We start from the raw sequence: 14,730 nt of genomic DNA on the forward strand, positions 1-14,730 counted from the left end.
GCCCTATTGACAAGTATCGAAATACCACAGACTGTCAAGTGGCTGTCCTTCGAAACATTTGAGACTTGCTGGCATTTATATATTTGTGATGTGCATTTAAAGTTCAACTTCAATGTCAACATGTCTCAAGTATGGTGATCTACCTTCAGTTGTTGGCGACCTATAGCCCATTTTATATTGTACTGTTAAAGAAAGAAATAGCGTTTTATGGTTATATGCTAGTTTTAAGTATAAATCTTTGATAAACAAGTTATTTTACTGTCCTTTACAGACAGGTAAGTATATAAGTTTGTTATTTTGTTGATACATATTTACAAATTTGACCCTAAATTTTAACTCACTCACTCACTCACTCAATATCATCATTCACCTGTATTAACCGCAGATTGACGTACCCTTCTGTGTGTCTGTCCCATTGCAATATATTGTCGCTAGTACTGAGCAAACACAATATTGACGTTGTTCGCGTGAGGGGAAAGGAGACTAATCTTGGGAAATAGGTTACACGGGACCTTGTATTAACACGAATGTAACTAGAAATTTTGCTGCATTCATATACTATGGAATGCGCTAGAGAATGGTATTTTGTGACACGTAACTAGAAAACAATTGTGTAGAAACAATGTTACATGTACATCTACGCAATATGATTGCTTCAAGTATGGTTTGATGATTGTCTGATAGTGTGTGATTTATCTTATATGAGCAAATATTGTACCAGGGGCCGATGGCCTACATTTGTGCAAATGTAGTGATACGTGAACGGGAAATTGCTCATTTGGCAGTTGTTGGGAAGGGGATGGGCGTTGAGATAATCATATTTTGCTGGCCCCCACTTTTATAGTTTTAACATTAACACCACCAAATACATGCAATATTATTTCACGACACCCACCACTAGAGGCACGGGATACGCCTTGCCCTCACAACTTAATCACTAAATGATGTACATTTCCAAAACCTTTCAATTTGCCAACCTGGCAATAGAATATATACTCACACGCAAAAGAAACGCAAGTTTCTTACTCAAAGGAGGAATTAAACTCAGACCCCTAAAATTATAACAATGTTGGTAAATAATGATGGTTGATGGTGTTGTTAACATTTTCTGTTGCGTTTTGCAAAGCCAGTGTGGGAACAGAAGAAAAGAAAAAACGAATCGCCAGAATGCACCGCATCAATGGCGATGTACATGTGGGCATCATGCACACTTTCCTCATGCAATCAAACATGCACGAGCTGTCACCATCTTCAGTGGGTATAAAACTTGGCCAGTCACTCTTTGTTCAACAATGCCACGTTTAAATCAGCTTGAGAGGAAGCAGGCTATCGGACGGTTGGAAGTCTGTCCAAGATGTTGCCCGTCACTTTAATGTCAACATAACCACGATCTACCGTCTTCAGCATCGATACAACACAAAGCAGACTACAGATGACCTTCCCTGAAGCGGCCGACCTAGGGTCACCAACCCTCGACGAAATCGACACATTACACGTCAACACCAGCGAGAACCTTTCCTGACAGCAAGCCAGACTGCTGGAGACACCATAGGAACGCATAATCGACGCATCAGCCGTGACACTGTCATCCGACGTCTGCGCTCCAACAACCGACGATGTCGCCGACCAGCACGTCGTCCTGTCCTCCAACCATGGCATCGACAAGCACGACTTCAGTGGGCACAGGGTCATCAAAACTGGCGTCAACGTGAATGGAGACGTGTCATATTCTCTGATGAAAGTCGGTTATGTGTGTCACATGCAGATGGAAGGGTCAGAGTTGGCGACTTCAAGGAGATCGTTTTGTTGACAGAAATGGGATGCATGGGGTGGACCTAGTGTCATGATTTGGGCCGGAATTGGACTTAATGCGAGACTTGGACCAATGTGCTTCAGAATGTGGGTCAAGGTCGAGGACATGGGGTCACAGCTCAGCGTTACATTGACCAAGTCATCAGACCCCATGTTGTTCCATTTTTCGCCCAACATCGTGACCACCTTTTCCAGCAGGATAACGCTCGTCCACATGTTGCAAGAGTTACCATGGACTTTCTTCAACAACACAACATCCGTGTCCTACCGTGGCCAGGTCTCAGTCCTGACCTGAACCCCATCGAGCACTTGTGGGATGAGGTTCAAAGGCGCCTGAATGAAGTGCGACCAGTGCCTACAACTGCTGATGAACTTCGTACAGCTGTTCTGGATGTGTGCAGGAGGATCCCAGGGCTTTTACGAATCGTCTGATACACTCCATGTACAAGAGATGTGATGCAGTGATCAATGCTAATGGTGGCCACACCAGGTATTGAATGACGTCATGGCAATTGACTAGAACCTGCACGACTCTTTTGCTGTCACAAAATGTAATGACGTCATCTGTTTTTGTTGCCAATGAACTGTTCTTGCTCAAATTTCTGTATATCTGACGCTGTTGGTATTTGTATTCTATACTGTTAAAAAATAAGTACATATATACTTTATACTAGACTTGCGTTTCTTTTGCGTGTGAGTATATAAACTAATTATCAAGAAAAGTTGTACAACACAGTTTATTACAACGTGGCAGTTTTAACGCAGGAAGAGCAGCAATAAATGCAATGCAATCCATTTCGTAACCACAAGGAACCTCAGTGTAGTCGACATGGCTTTGTCCATCGTTAAAGGACCCGTGAAGATCCGGGTTAGAATTGATCTTCAACAACCCATGCTTGTCGTAAGAGGCGAATAACGCGACCAGGTGATCAGGCTCGCTGAATTGGTTGACACATGTCATCGTATCTTAACTTATTAGATCGATGTTTATGCTGTCGATCACTGGATTGTCTGGTCCAGACTCGACTATTTACAGACCGCTGACATATAGCTGGAATATTGGCGTTAGACAACCGACAACTTCTCCTTCCTGAGGATGGATATTAGTGTTCCTTCCAACTGAAACTACTAAGACATGGAGTGCGACGTAATGCTAAACTCACTCACTTATTCTATCGTTAGTGAAGAGTAGAGTGGGATAAAATCAAATTGCACGACGTGTAACTAAAGGTGGGGGTATATACGGGCGATATTCGTGAAATCCGAACTGTGAGTTAACAAAGAGGGATGGGATATACCTAGCCCTCACCTCCTAATCACTACACAATGTACATTTCCAAAACTTTACATTTTGCCAACCAGAGACCTGACATTCATCATTGCCCCGACCCCATTGTTGTGATTTATTTTGGCGATCATTTCACTATCATGCAGCTCCCTTCATCTCGCAGGCTCTCCTCATCTTAAACATTTTAATTAATGATCTTACCGTGTATTAACACGCGGACTGTTTAGTAGATTAGCAATCCTCACCTTTTATACATTTCATTTATCTATCATAGAAAAGCCGCACAATATGGTCGTAATATAATTATCAAAAATGAAACTTATCAAATACAGCTGAGCAATCTTTTCAGAAGAAATTGAACCGCTATTGATCAATATCAGTTTTGGCTGCTGTCAAGATGGCCTTGAAGAAGTGAGGTCCGCTCTGATGAAGACAATTTAGGAAACGGAATATCATGCCGGTAACATGAATGCATTGTCAGACAGTGCCTTGGGCAGGATGGTGTTATGAATGCTGTCACCTAGCATCTGGCGATTCGGACAGATTTGGACCTCAGTTAATTCCTGAAAAAAGCTCTGCCTTCATATCAGATCACAGAAACTGTATGTCTGTCTGAAGGACGGACGGAGGCATGTATGCAGCCATGGATGTATGTATTTTAAGTTAGAGATTATTTCATTGATACAGTCAAGTATATTGTGGCACCTGTCCCGTTCGCCTAACATGGCGACTGGCATTTCTCGCCAGCGTAGATCATGCCACGAGACATGCTCTTCGGGGGGATGACATGATACATGGCCAGCCAGTGCATCATCTGGTCGTTTCGTTTTCAGTACATAACATATACTGTCGGAATAATCGTCATGGTCAAGGAAGATACACCGTTAGTCAGAATGACGCGCAAAGTGCTGAGTTGTAGGATATGTAGTGTCGTTTTGGAAGTATTGTCCTTTTCTACAGTGAGTGAGTGAGTTATGATTTTTACGTTACGTCTGCAATATTTCAGCCATATCATGTCGAGAACATATGTGACATTGAAATGGAATAGATGTATATTATAAAAAACTGTCGACGAAGGACAGTAAAACAACTAGAATATCACAATTACAACTAAAACTATCGTGGAAAGTTAAAACTGATAGCACTATTTGGATAATACAATATAAAAACAGGTTATAGATCGCCAACAACTAAAGGTAGATCACCATACTAGGGACCATGGGGACTTACAGTACATTTGCTACCTGCATGGACCCTAGATGGAATTACACCATCCCTTCAGCTGTTGACGAGTGTAAGAAATGTTAGCCAAAATTAAAAGAACAAGAATACCAGGTTTATAATCCTGGTAAGTTTGCATTGACTTTGAAAGTTTTGGGACTTACGTACCCTCTCAGGAGGACAATAATTTTTCGCTACTTCAACCCCCTTTGAGGACCTTTTCTACAGGGTGACGTCAGTAATGCTGTACTACTCAATAGTCTCGACTTCATATCAACAGATGTAATTTCATAGTTGTGGCCTTTTGACAAGTCCCGTTTACAAGATTGTCCGCTCGTTTGTCACATGTTCAACACTTAGTCTGTCTGAAAAGTAACCTTTTCGAGTTATATTCAACCCACGTCTTGTATTATGGTTTTGAAAGGACATACACAGGTCAGGTATATGCATTCTGCATAATTAACCTTGTTATAGAATATAATTAATATAATAACAACTATACTAATTATCAAGATGATTTGTAAAACACAGTTTATTACAGCGTGGCATGCAGAACAGCAATGAATGCAATAAAATCCTTTTATTAATCACAAGGGATATCTGCTTGAACCACAGTGGAATTGTCTATCGTTAAAGAAGTGAAAAGTGGGACACGGTCAATTTGAACACCGCGTAAAATGGGGGTGGGGAAATGGGGCGATATTCGTGAAGTCTGAACTGTGGGATAGAAAAGAGGGACGGGATGTACGGGCAGACTGAACTGCTGCATAACAGTAAGGGAAGTGAAGATACATTAAATCTGAACCGAGGGTAACAAAGAGTGACTGCATTACACACCGTGAGGGATTGATTGTGTTATACAATGTCAGGGAGTGTAAGAGACAGATTGATACGAGCAGTTTAAACCTCAGGAAACATCGTGCTTGACATTGGAAATTAACGAAGAGTATTAGTCTTATCGTGAGCAGACTGCAGGCTGGATTAACACCTGGTGTTAAAGAGATACGAACAGTCAGAACACGAGTGTCAAACGAGAGGCTTGATATGGGTCTCATTTGCGGGAAACAATAATTAGTCCGAGCTGTGGAATATATCTTTGCCAAAGTTATTTCAGAATGAGCGCATATCAAATCACTGAAATTAGCATCGGACAAACTATTTGTAAGGAAGAAATTAAAACAACCATTTTCCAGACAATCTAAATAATCGTAGTTATTTACACGGCGGTGTTCTGTATGGATGTCTTGATAAAGTAACAGCTATAAACAACAGTGTTTAATCTTCTAAATGACATGGCAATAGAAATGGGAAACAAAACAAAACCAGACTCAGGAAGTGAGATACTAACTTGCACAGTCATTCAGATTACAAATGATTTGTTTTGCAAGTTAGATAATAATTATGAATAGTAGTGAAGACAAAACAAAATCTCATATAGAAAATGTTCACATGTTTTTCATTAATTAACTCTCCTAATTAAATTTCTATATTTCCTTTCGGTCTATTTGAGTAATAATAAATTAAACAGATTTCGTTTTTACATCATTATGCAACTCATGGTCCGGAAACAGTTCGGAAATCCGTGAACTAACAGCACAACATAATATGGACTTTAAGACCTACTCACGTTTGACTTGGCCTGAGTTCACTAAGACTTCGGGGATCAGCCGTGGTAGAGATCAGCCCGGATGAGACAACAGATCGCGTGGACGTCTCTCTTCAGTGTGCCAACACCAGCTCTACTACACTGCCATAAGTTGACGCCACTGGGGATATGTTGCAGGTAATTGGACAGCATCTTGATCGATACTCCTAACACTGACGTCACTGGTAAACACAGACAGAAACTCACGTTAAACAAACGGATTTATGTCAAGTCAAAGTATGGTTAATTTTACTTTCGCTAGATTGTGTAAGTATTAATTTACGCATTTTGCAATCTTGCGCTTTCAGTAAGTGTTAAATAAGCTTGTCTCCCTGCAGTGGTAAAAGCATGTGCTATGAGAAATATGTCAAACACGGGCATACCTAGTTTACATTCCTTAAATAGCAAATATTTTATTGACAATCTAATTTTAACGTTGTCAGATTTATAATTGTCATCAAGCACCTTTCAGTAATAATCACGAAGGGCGATATCAATGTATTATTTATATCACTGTACCTATAGCGTTTTGTTTCTACACGTATGTATTTGCATGGAGTGAGCAAGTTAGTGAGTCAGGACGATTGGCAATATCAAAACCAATGGTTGTTAGCATGAACTTGTAACTTGACACACATTCAATATGGTTGCACACTTCAACCAACCAAACCACACTGTTGACAGGTTGCATACTTTAATGTAATTTTACAAAAACACATACACACAAACATGCTTCACACTGTTAAGTGTTCATTCCCAAAATCAACTAAAAGGTGAATGTGGGCTCCCTGCACATGTTTCAGAAATAGTCTTTACCTTGTCCTTCATGGTCAGGTTTCACATAGACATCAGCGACGATCGTCTTACATAGAGGAGATTATACTCGTGCCCATGTCATACTATGTTAACAACACGAGTGCCTAAATGTTGGTATTTACCGAGCGAGGGATATACCGATATTTAGGCACGAGTGTCGTAAACCTAGTATGATATGGGCACGAATATGATATTCTATTTATTACCGAATTCATCAAATTGAGGAAAATCAAATCTGCTTTCAATGATAGGCTGGCTACCCGCCGTCACCGCATGTAGAACGCATCGGCATAGAAGAAACGTGACGTCATGGCATTGTTCATGACGTCACGTCACCATGACAAAATGATATTTTGTCCTAGGGCATCGTATGAAAAATATGAACCCCGATATTTTCGCCCTCGTGGGTAACAGATAGGCTTAATACATAGGATTCTTACGTTAGCGAGCGAGTTTGGTTTTACGCCGCTTTTAGCAATATTCCAGCAACATCATTGCTGGGGACACCAGGAATGGGCCTCACACATTGTACCCATGTTGGGAATCGAACCCGGGTGTTCGGCGTGACGAGCCAACTCTGTACCCACCGCCCCTATTCATACATTCATACGTTAAGAAATCAGTTTCGTACAGGTATAGATATCAAAACGGCTGGCTCACAGTCCCTCAAGCATAATAATTTGCATTCTTCCAAGCACTCACTGTGATGGAAAAATCCCTAAATTAAGCACGTCTATATTTCGCTCCTCTCTCATCCTCCTGGGAACGCAAAGTTATGCTCGGAACATCGAAGATCATGGATCAGTGTCATTAATATGGATTATTATGTAAGCAATTTTTTTTCCGGCTACCTGACTGGACTAGAGGCGGTCATGTGTCCGTCGACAGAAAAGCATATTGACCCCAACCTAGGTCCGACCAAAAGTCATATTGACTTGAGCTACTAAAAATAGATTTTGAGAGGCCCGGATGAGGACTTCCCTATGATTCAACCAATCAGATTGCTTTGCTTGACGGTATCCCCGTTACGCTTCATTCGTTAACGCCAAGATGACAGATAGTAAACCAAATCGTTTTGCGGAACTTTCAGTAACTGAAGAAAATATCATTTTGGAAAATGTTGATGCAAAAAACACCAAGAAAGCGACTTCGACGGCGATACGTGTTTTCAGGGAATATCTTAGCCAAAAAGGTAAATCTATTGAGTTTGAAAACTTCGCCCCTGAAGATTTAGACGCTGTTTTGTCAAAGTTTTATCTCGAAGCAGGGACCGAAAAAAGCGAAAGATACACAAAAGCAACGCTGATGGCCTACAGACATGGTATCCAGGTCACATCGAGAAAACAAGACCTGAGATTGACATAATAAGAGGCGCAGATTTCAAGACATCAAGGAAGACTTTCAAGGCGATGTGAAAAAAGTTGAAGCGCACCGGATTCGGCGAAGTAAATCATTATGTCCCAACAGCCGACGCAGATTTGATGAAACTGTACGACTACGTAGCAGTGAGGACAGTCCTGTATTTCTTCAATACACGGTGATTATATAAATCCAAAAATCATTACTTTCATGTAATCAGAATGCTTTTAGATTCACAACGCGCTTTCACAATGTAGATAGTATATATGACAATTATAATGAGTATCAACATTGCCCATTGAGTAAGTTTACGCCACTGTGTAGATTTAATGCTACTGTAGATTTATAAATCTATTAGGCCTAGGCCTACTGCATTTCATCTACTTCAGGTATAATCAATTTTACAGGTGTTCCTGGATATAATGCTTCACCTCGGGAGGAGAGGGAGGGAGATCCTGGCAGCACTGAGGGTACCATGGACGCTGACGGAGACGTTCGTTTACATGTGCACGGATGAACAGAATAGGAACCATCAAGATGACGGAGACCGCGCTAGAGGGAGGATGTATGAGAAGAAATGTATGCCATTTTATTGAAAACAATATTTTGAATGTAAGCTAATATGATTACATTGAAAGGATACATACCAAAGTTACCACATAACGCTGCCAAGGCAACCGCAACTACAAATATCAAGGGACGTCACTCTCATTCAATTTCCTTCGGCTGTGGTTTTTAGTCTTAGATAAGGGCTTGTTCCAATGTTCAAATCCACACAATGTTACATTTTTATGTATTTATATTCAACCAATTACAGATAACATAAGTAGCCCAATCCGTTCTTATGTGAAGTACGTAAGACATCTGAACGAAAACTGCCCAAAGTTGTTCCAACAGCAGAACTCGAAGATGGAAAATAACCAGCATTATTATCCCATTCCCCTTGTATTGGCCACAACCGTCTCGGTTCAATTATGCCAAATCTGAGCATCAAGGCAAGGCTGTCCATGAAGTATACCAATCACTCACTGAGAGCGACAACGTCTTGGACGCAGCTGAGGTCCCTTCCCGTCATATTATTACAGTCACCGGACATAAGTCTGAATCTAGATAGCCTAAAATCATATACAATGTACTTGCTAAACTGATGAGAAAGCCAAGAAGAAAATGTCAGCAACCATAGCTGAGAAAACCTGTGATGCTGTCCCGCCTGCTGACGATATCAATAACTTTCTGAATGATGTTGACTTTGACACACTTTTGCAAACAACTGATGTTCATGAAACTACTGACTCTGCACTTAGGCCTAATGTGCAGGTGCAGAGCAGCATGGTAAATAACTGCTTGACCCGAATGCCCGGACCTGTAATGCACAGCTGCAATGCTACCGTTCACTACAATTTCTACCAACAACAGTAAAATCAGCTTTGTTTTAACTACCCTGTGACGGATATTGTACCATGAATGTTTATGTAAGGGCGTCAAGCTATGTCGTCATTCTATTGTTTACATGTCACAGTATTGTTGACATAACGTTATTGGTTTGTAGTGAAAGTAAAATTACTTTTCTTGACTAAATGCACATGATTTGGTTTTTAGAAGCTTTTTTCGGTATTCAATAAAACAATTATGGACTGGTGAATTGGGTCCATACCAGTTTATGGACCCACGAAAAGCAATATTGACATCGGACTTCTAATTTAGATAGACTATCTGATTTAGATAGCATTTTTGTTTTTGTTTTTTTAGCACTGGCGAAAGTCAGGTACTGATATATATGATTAGGTTTAGGATTTAGGCTGCCGTGACGGCCAGTGAGGGTGTTCACGAAACTGACCTGTAGGTCTTTGTTACAATGGCTTCGAAACTAGGACAACGAGCGTCATTGTGAACAGGTGGTATTGTTACAAATAGAGTCAAACACAGTTGTGTCGAACTTTTGTCTCAAAGTAAAAACCTGGTTCCTGCATAATCCTTATTTACCCATCATATGCGGTTGTGTCGAACCTTGTATAACTCGAAGTATTTGCATTGGTCCCTTGAACGTCAACACAACGGTACTGACGGCAGTTGAAATCGGTAGTATGTTTTAATGAATTGTGTCCTTCTCAGTCTGTCATAATTTTGCTGAAATATTGCCGGGTTTGGCATAAAACAACATTCACATACTGTCAGCAAAAATCAACATTCACACACTGTCAGTAAAAATCGAGTGCTGACGATACGCCATCGTAGTCTGCATCGACTTGCATCACTCTCAGCTTTCCGCCCACACTCGGTCGATATGCCCTGCTAGAGCTGACCCCCGAAAGACAGCGTTACACCAGAAGACAATCTGATTCATCCAATTGGTAAGAAATACAGTGATTGAGTCTAACCATACTACTATATGTTGTAGCCTACGCTTGTCCCTGATGGAAATGTGATTGGGAGTACATTACGATTTTCGGCCTTCATTGACGTGTGTGTACCTTATCAAGTGAATTGAGTTAAGGGTCAAATTATGATTACACTGTGCCTGTAATTATATTACACGATTACACTGAGAATGCCATTAACCTTCATTGGTATTCCTCGTAGCAGAACCCACGCCTGATGAGGACTGTGTTATGCGTGTTGCAAACTGACATAATCAGTTGGTACTTTTGAAAGAGTAAAGTACCAAGTACGTTATGAGGATTGAATTTCATTGCTCTATCTTTTCGTCCATTTGTCCATTGTGTGACGCACAACAAAGTGATCTAGGGGGAGTGAGTATGTTTAAATACGCCGCTTATTGCAATTTTTCCAAGAGTATCACTGCTCCAAACACCACGAATGGGTTTCATTCATTGCTCCCATGTTAGAAATTGAAACGAGATTTTCGGCATGACGAAAGAACTCGTTGTTCTCAAGACTACGCCTCAGTGAATGAAGATAGAATTAAAAATAGTCAATTACCAGCTGACATTCCTGTGGCACAGACAGACAATTGGTCACATTGACGCAATATTGCTGCTGGATTCAAACCCTGCTAGGAAGCAACTGCAAAATAAGTCTCGTGGTCCCTAGTATGGTGACCAACCTTCAGTTGTTGGCAATCTATGGCCTGTTTTTATATTGTCTTGCCATTTATAGTTAAAGTATTCTAGTTGTTTTTATTATACTCGATTACAGACAAACATGGCGTGTCATGGACCAGGTTTAAAGTAAAGAGCATTTCCTCTAGCATGCGGAAGGACAAATATCCGAGAAGACAGGGAAAGACGAAATATGTTCTAAAAGAAACATATTTCAGTTAGGAGTATAATGTTCTGTTGATCATGACAGTCGGGTTCACAAATCACTACTTTCTGCTTTTACATGGTCATGTACACATCGCAGCATTCCCGGAAGACAAACACTTAATGGTTGTGAGAAATGGGAACAATTATTTTTTGGTCTAAGATGAATATCTCTCAAAGATCGTGTCAAAATGATGATCAGTCGTTCTGCTCTTATATTAACCTAGCATCATAAGCGTGTTTTTTTCTCGTCAACTGCTAATTCAAAACTGTGTTGTCTACTTGATCAGCCTCGTTATGCATACGTATATCACGCAGCGATTCCGTGATTCTGTGCGGATTACAATATCAGCCATACTTTCACGGGGCACACATGCATCATTCTAGTAATTGTAGTTCCACCAATACATATTAGTCCGAGCCATTAGCTTTCCGGCGCCATAAGTCTATATTTTTAGATTTTATATGCATGCATATAAACATTCCCATTGCTCCTCTGCATTAGTGAAGGCAGAAACACTATCGAATCCTGTTGTAAAAAGTTCATATACATATTATGTGTAGGAACAGGAAATTCAATTAGCATGGTTGCTTCAAACAACAGCGGGAGGGGGCACAGGTGGCTTGAACGCCTGAGACGTTGGAGTTCATTTAGCAAGGAAGCATGCCTGAAACTGAAATATAGCTCAGGGCAGCGTAAACCCCTTCTCACTCAAAAACACAGATACATCATGAGTCCATGCATTTTTTGATAAACTGAAGTAGCGTTAATCAAGATACATTGACAGCAGAACTTTTTTTGTAATATAACAATTACGAGTCAGGCCAACTGCGTGGCCATGATGAACACGGATCCACTCACGAGGAAACCGCAAAGTTAAATCACAAGATCAGTTTGTGGCCCGGAAGCAGTCATTCATGAGCACGCAAAGGGGAAAAGATTTCACTCGAGAACAAAGGCTTCTTTCCCCAGGCATTAGTGACATGCTGATCACTATTTCCCTAGTTAGGATTTAGGGTTTGGGTACAATTGTAATTTGGACATCGAATTAATAAAAGAAACATCGCCCCCTCGAATTTTCACCCTGCTTCAGATACTAATGAGACTGCACCACGAAGTTGATCAGTCGTGCGTGTTTCTGTGCCTGAAAATTATTATCCTCCTGAGAGTGTACGTTCAAAGTTAATTTAAACCTACTATTATTTTTACTTGTAGCATATATGTTATTTTACTTTATGGCTAGTTTATCTAAAATTGCTAATAGCTGAAGGGATGGTGTAAATCCAGCTAGGGTCCATGCAGGAAGCAAATGTCCCTATGGTCCCTAGTATGGTGATCTACTTTCAGTTGTTGGCAATTTATAACCTGTTTTTATATTGTATCGACTTGTATAGTTAAAATATTTTAAAATTAATTTTAAATGTATACCTGTCATAAACTAGTTGTGTTACTGTCCTTCGTTGACAGGTTTTTATAATTTTGGTCTTGGCACCCTTTGTTCATGTAACATCATTTGATATTTATAATATGTTTATCGTGAACTTTGCCTAGAGTCTTATGCCAGAAGGCGATAGCTCATAGGCCAATCTGGTAGAAGAATTAATCTTTTAATTTTTCTGCTGGAGTATATCATCCGTGTATCCTTGGTGCTGCAAGTCGGAGATCCACTTGTGTTTAGCATTGTCCTTGTGATACTCCGTGGAGGGTGGGGAGCTCGGATGATGAACCATTAAAAACTAACCATGGCATACGAAACCCCCCTTAAAGAAACAAAACGCCCACTTGAGACTGATCCAGATGCTAACGACCAACAACTGTCCACATCCGTTGATTACTGGCCACGTTTCTTAGTGATGGAGACTCAAGATAATACCAGAATGAACTTAAATCCTTTTGCTGTACAAAAAGGCATACAAGGCATAGCTGGTGATGTAAAAAACTTCAAACCTTTACTTTCAGGGGCACTGCTTATTGAGTGCAGCAAAAGGCAACAGGTAACTAACCTGATGACTACTGAAACGTTTGGTGGCATTCCCGTTTCGATCTCTCCTCACAGAACAATTAATAATAGCAAAGGAATTGTAAGAGACCGAGATCGATTGTTCACCGACATGTCTGAACTTGATATTGTTTCAGAAATGAAAGATCAAGGGGTCTTATATGTAAAGCGTTTTATAGCACGTAAAATCCAGGAAACCATTTCAACAAACACCTATCTGTTTTCATTTTCTTCTCCGACTGCTCCCAGATCACTAATGGCAGGGTACTGTAACACCTACACACCAAACCCACTGAGATGTTTTAAATGCCCAAAGTTTGGTCATGGTGTTAGTACTTGCACATTGTCTGTTGTGTGTGCTCACTGTGGTGAGAAGACACATACAACAGAAGATTGTGTCAGTAGCTTTAAGAAGTGTACCTATCGTGCAGGTGATCACTCGTCGTTCTCAAAAGACTGTCCCATTTGGAAGCAGCAGATGGAGATAAATAAGATAAAGTTTACTCAAAATATCAGTTTTGCTGATGCCAAAAAGCTTGTCTTGAGATCAGGAATTAAGGAAACTTATGCACCCAAAGCCAAAACATCTTCAGAAACAACCCCAACAGTAACTAAATCATCTGCCAGCTGTCAGACGAACTTGACTTAAAAACGGATTCTCCAAAGATGTTTTCACCTGCAATATCTACACAAACTGCAGAACCACTTCCTGACACGCTCCAAATCCAATCAGAACCATCTAATGACCGTGACACAGCTTCTCAGTCAACTCAAAGGTCTCAATCAACGTCAAACGTGCAACAAATCGTTAAAAACAAAGGCAAACCAAAGCCAGATTCTTTGAAGGAACAAAGTGGCAGAGCCCCAAAAGGGTCAGATGATAAAGTCAAATTCTCTAACAAATATGGATCACTTGAGGATATGGACGTGTCCGAAAACGTCCATTCTAGGGCACATAGCTTGTCGCCCTCGAAAAAGGTGCGGGGTAGATCCCCTATTAATCCACCTAAAAGATAGGTCTATCTAAACATATCGTGCAGTGGAACTGTAGAGGACTGCGGACAAATTTTAATGAAATACAGCTATTGATCCAGGATTTAACACCATCAGCGTTATGTCTACAAGAGACGTATCTGAAACAGACAGATAATTTTAGCTTACGTCAGTTTGAAGCCTATCATTCTTTTCCCCTCCAGGTGATAGGGCCACTGGAGGTTCTACTATCCTTATACGACAGGATGTTATTCACAGCCCTGTTGCACTTAACACTATTCTCTAAGCTGTTGCAGTGCGACTTACTCTGGGTGTAGCATTTACATTATGCTC

The 14,730-nt window shown here is 40.6% G+C and overlaps 1 pseudogene; it reads left to right on the top strand.

The window, feature by feature from the left end:
- Positions 1 to 8,191: 8,191 nt before the first annotated feature.
- On the top strand, positions 8,192 to 9,289 carry LOC124261275 (annotated as a pseudogene).
- The last annotated feature ends 5,441 nt before the right edge of the window (positions 9,290 to 14,730 follow it).

The sequence above is a fragment of the Haliotis rubra genome, unplaced genomic scaffold (assembly GCF_003918875.1).
Source record: "Haliotis rubra isolate DU_JTF1 unplaced genomic scaffold, ASM391887v1 Scf793, whole genome shotgun sequence".
NCBI classification, from domain to species: Eukaryota; Metazoa; Mollusca; class Gastropoda; order Lepetellida; family Haliotidae; genus Haliotis; species Haliotis rubra.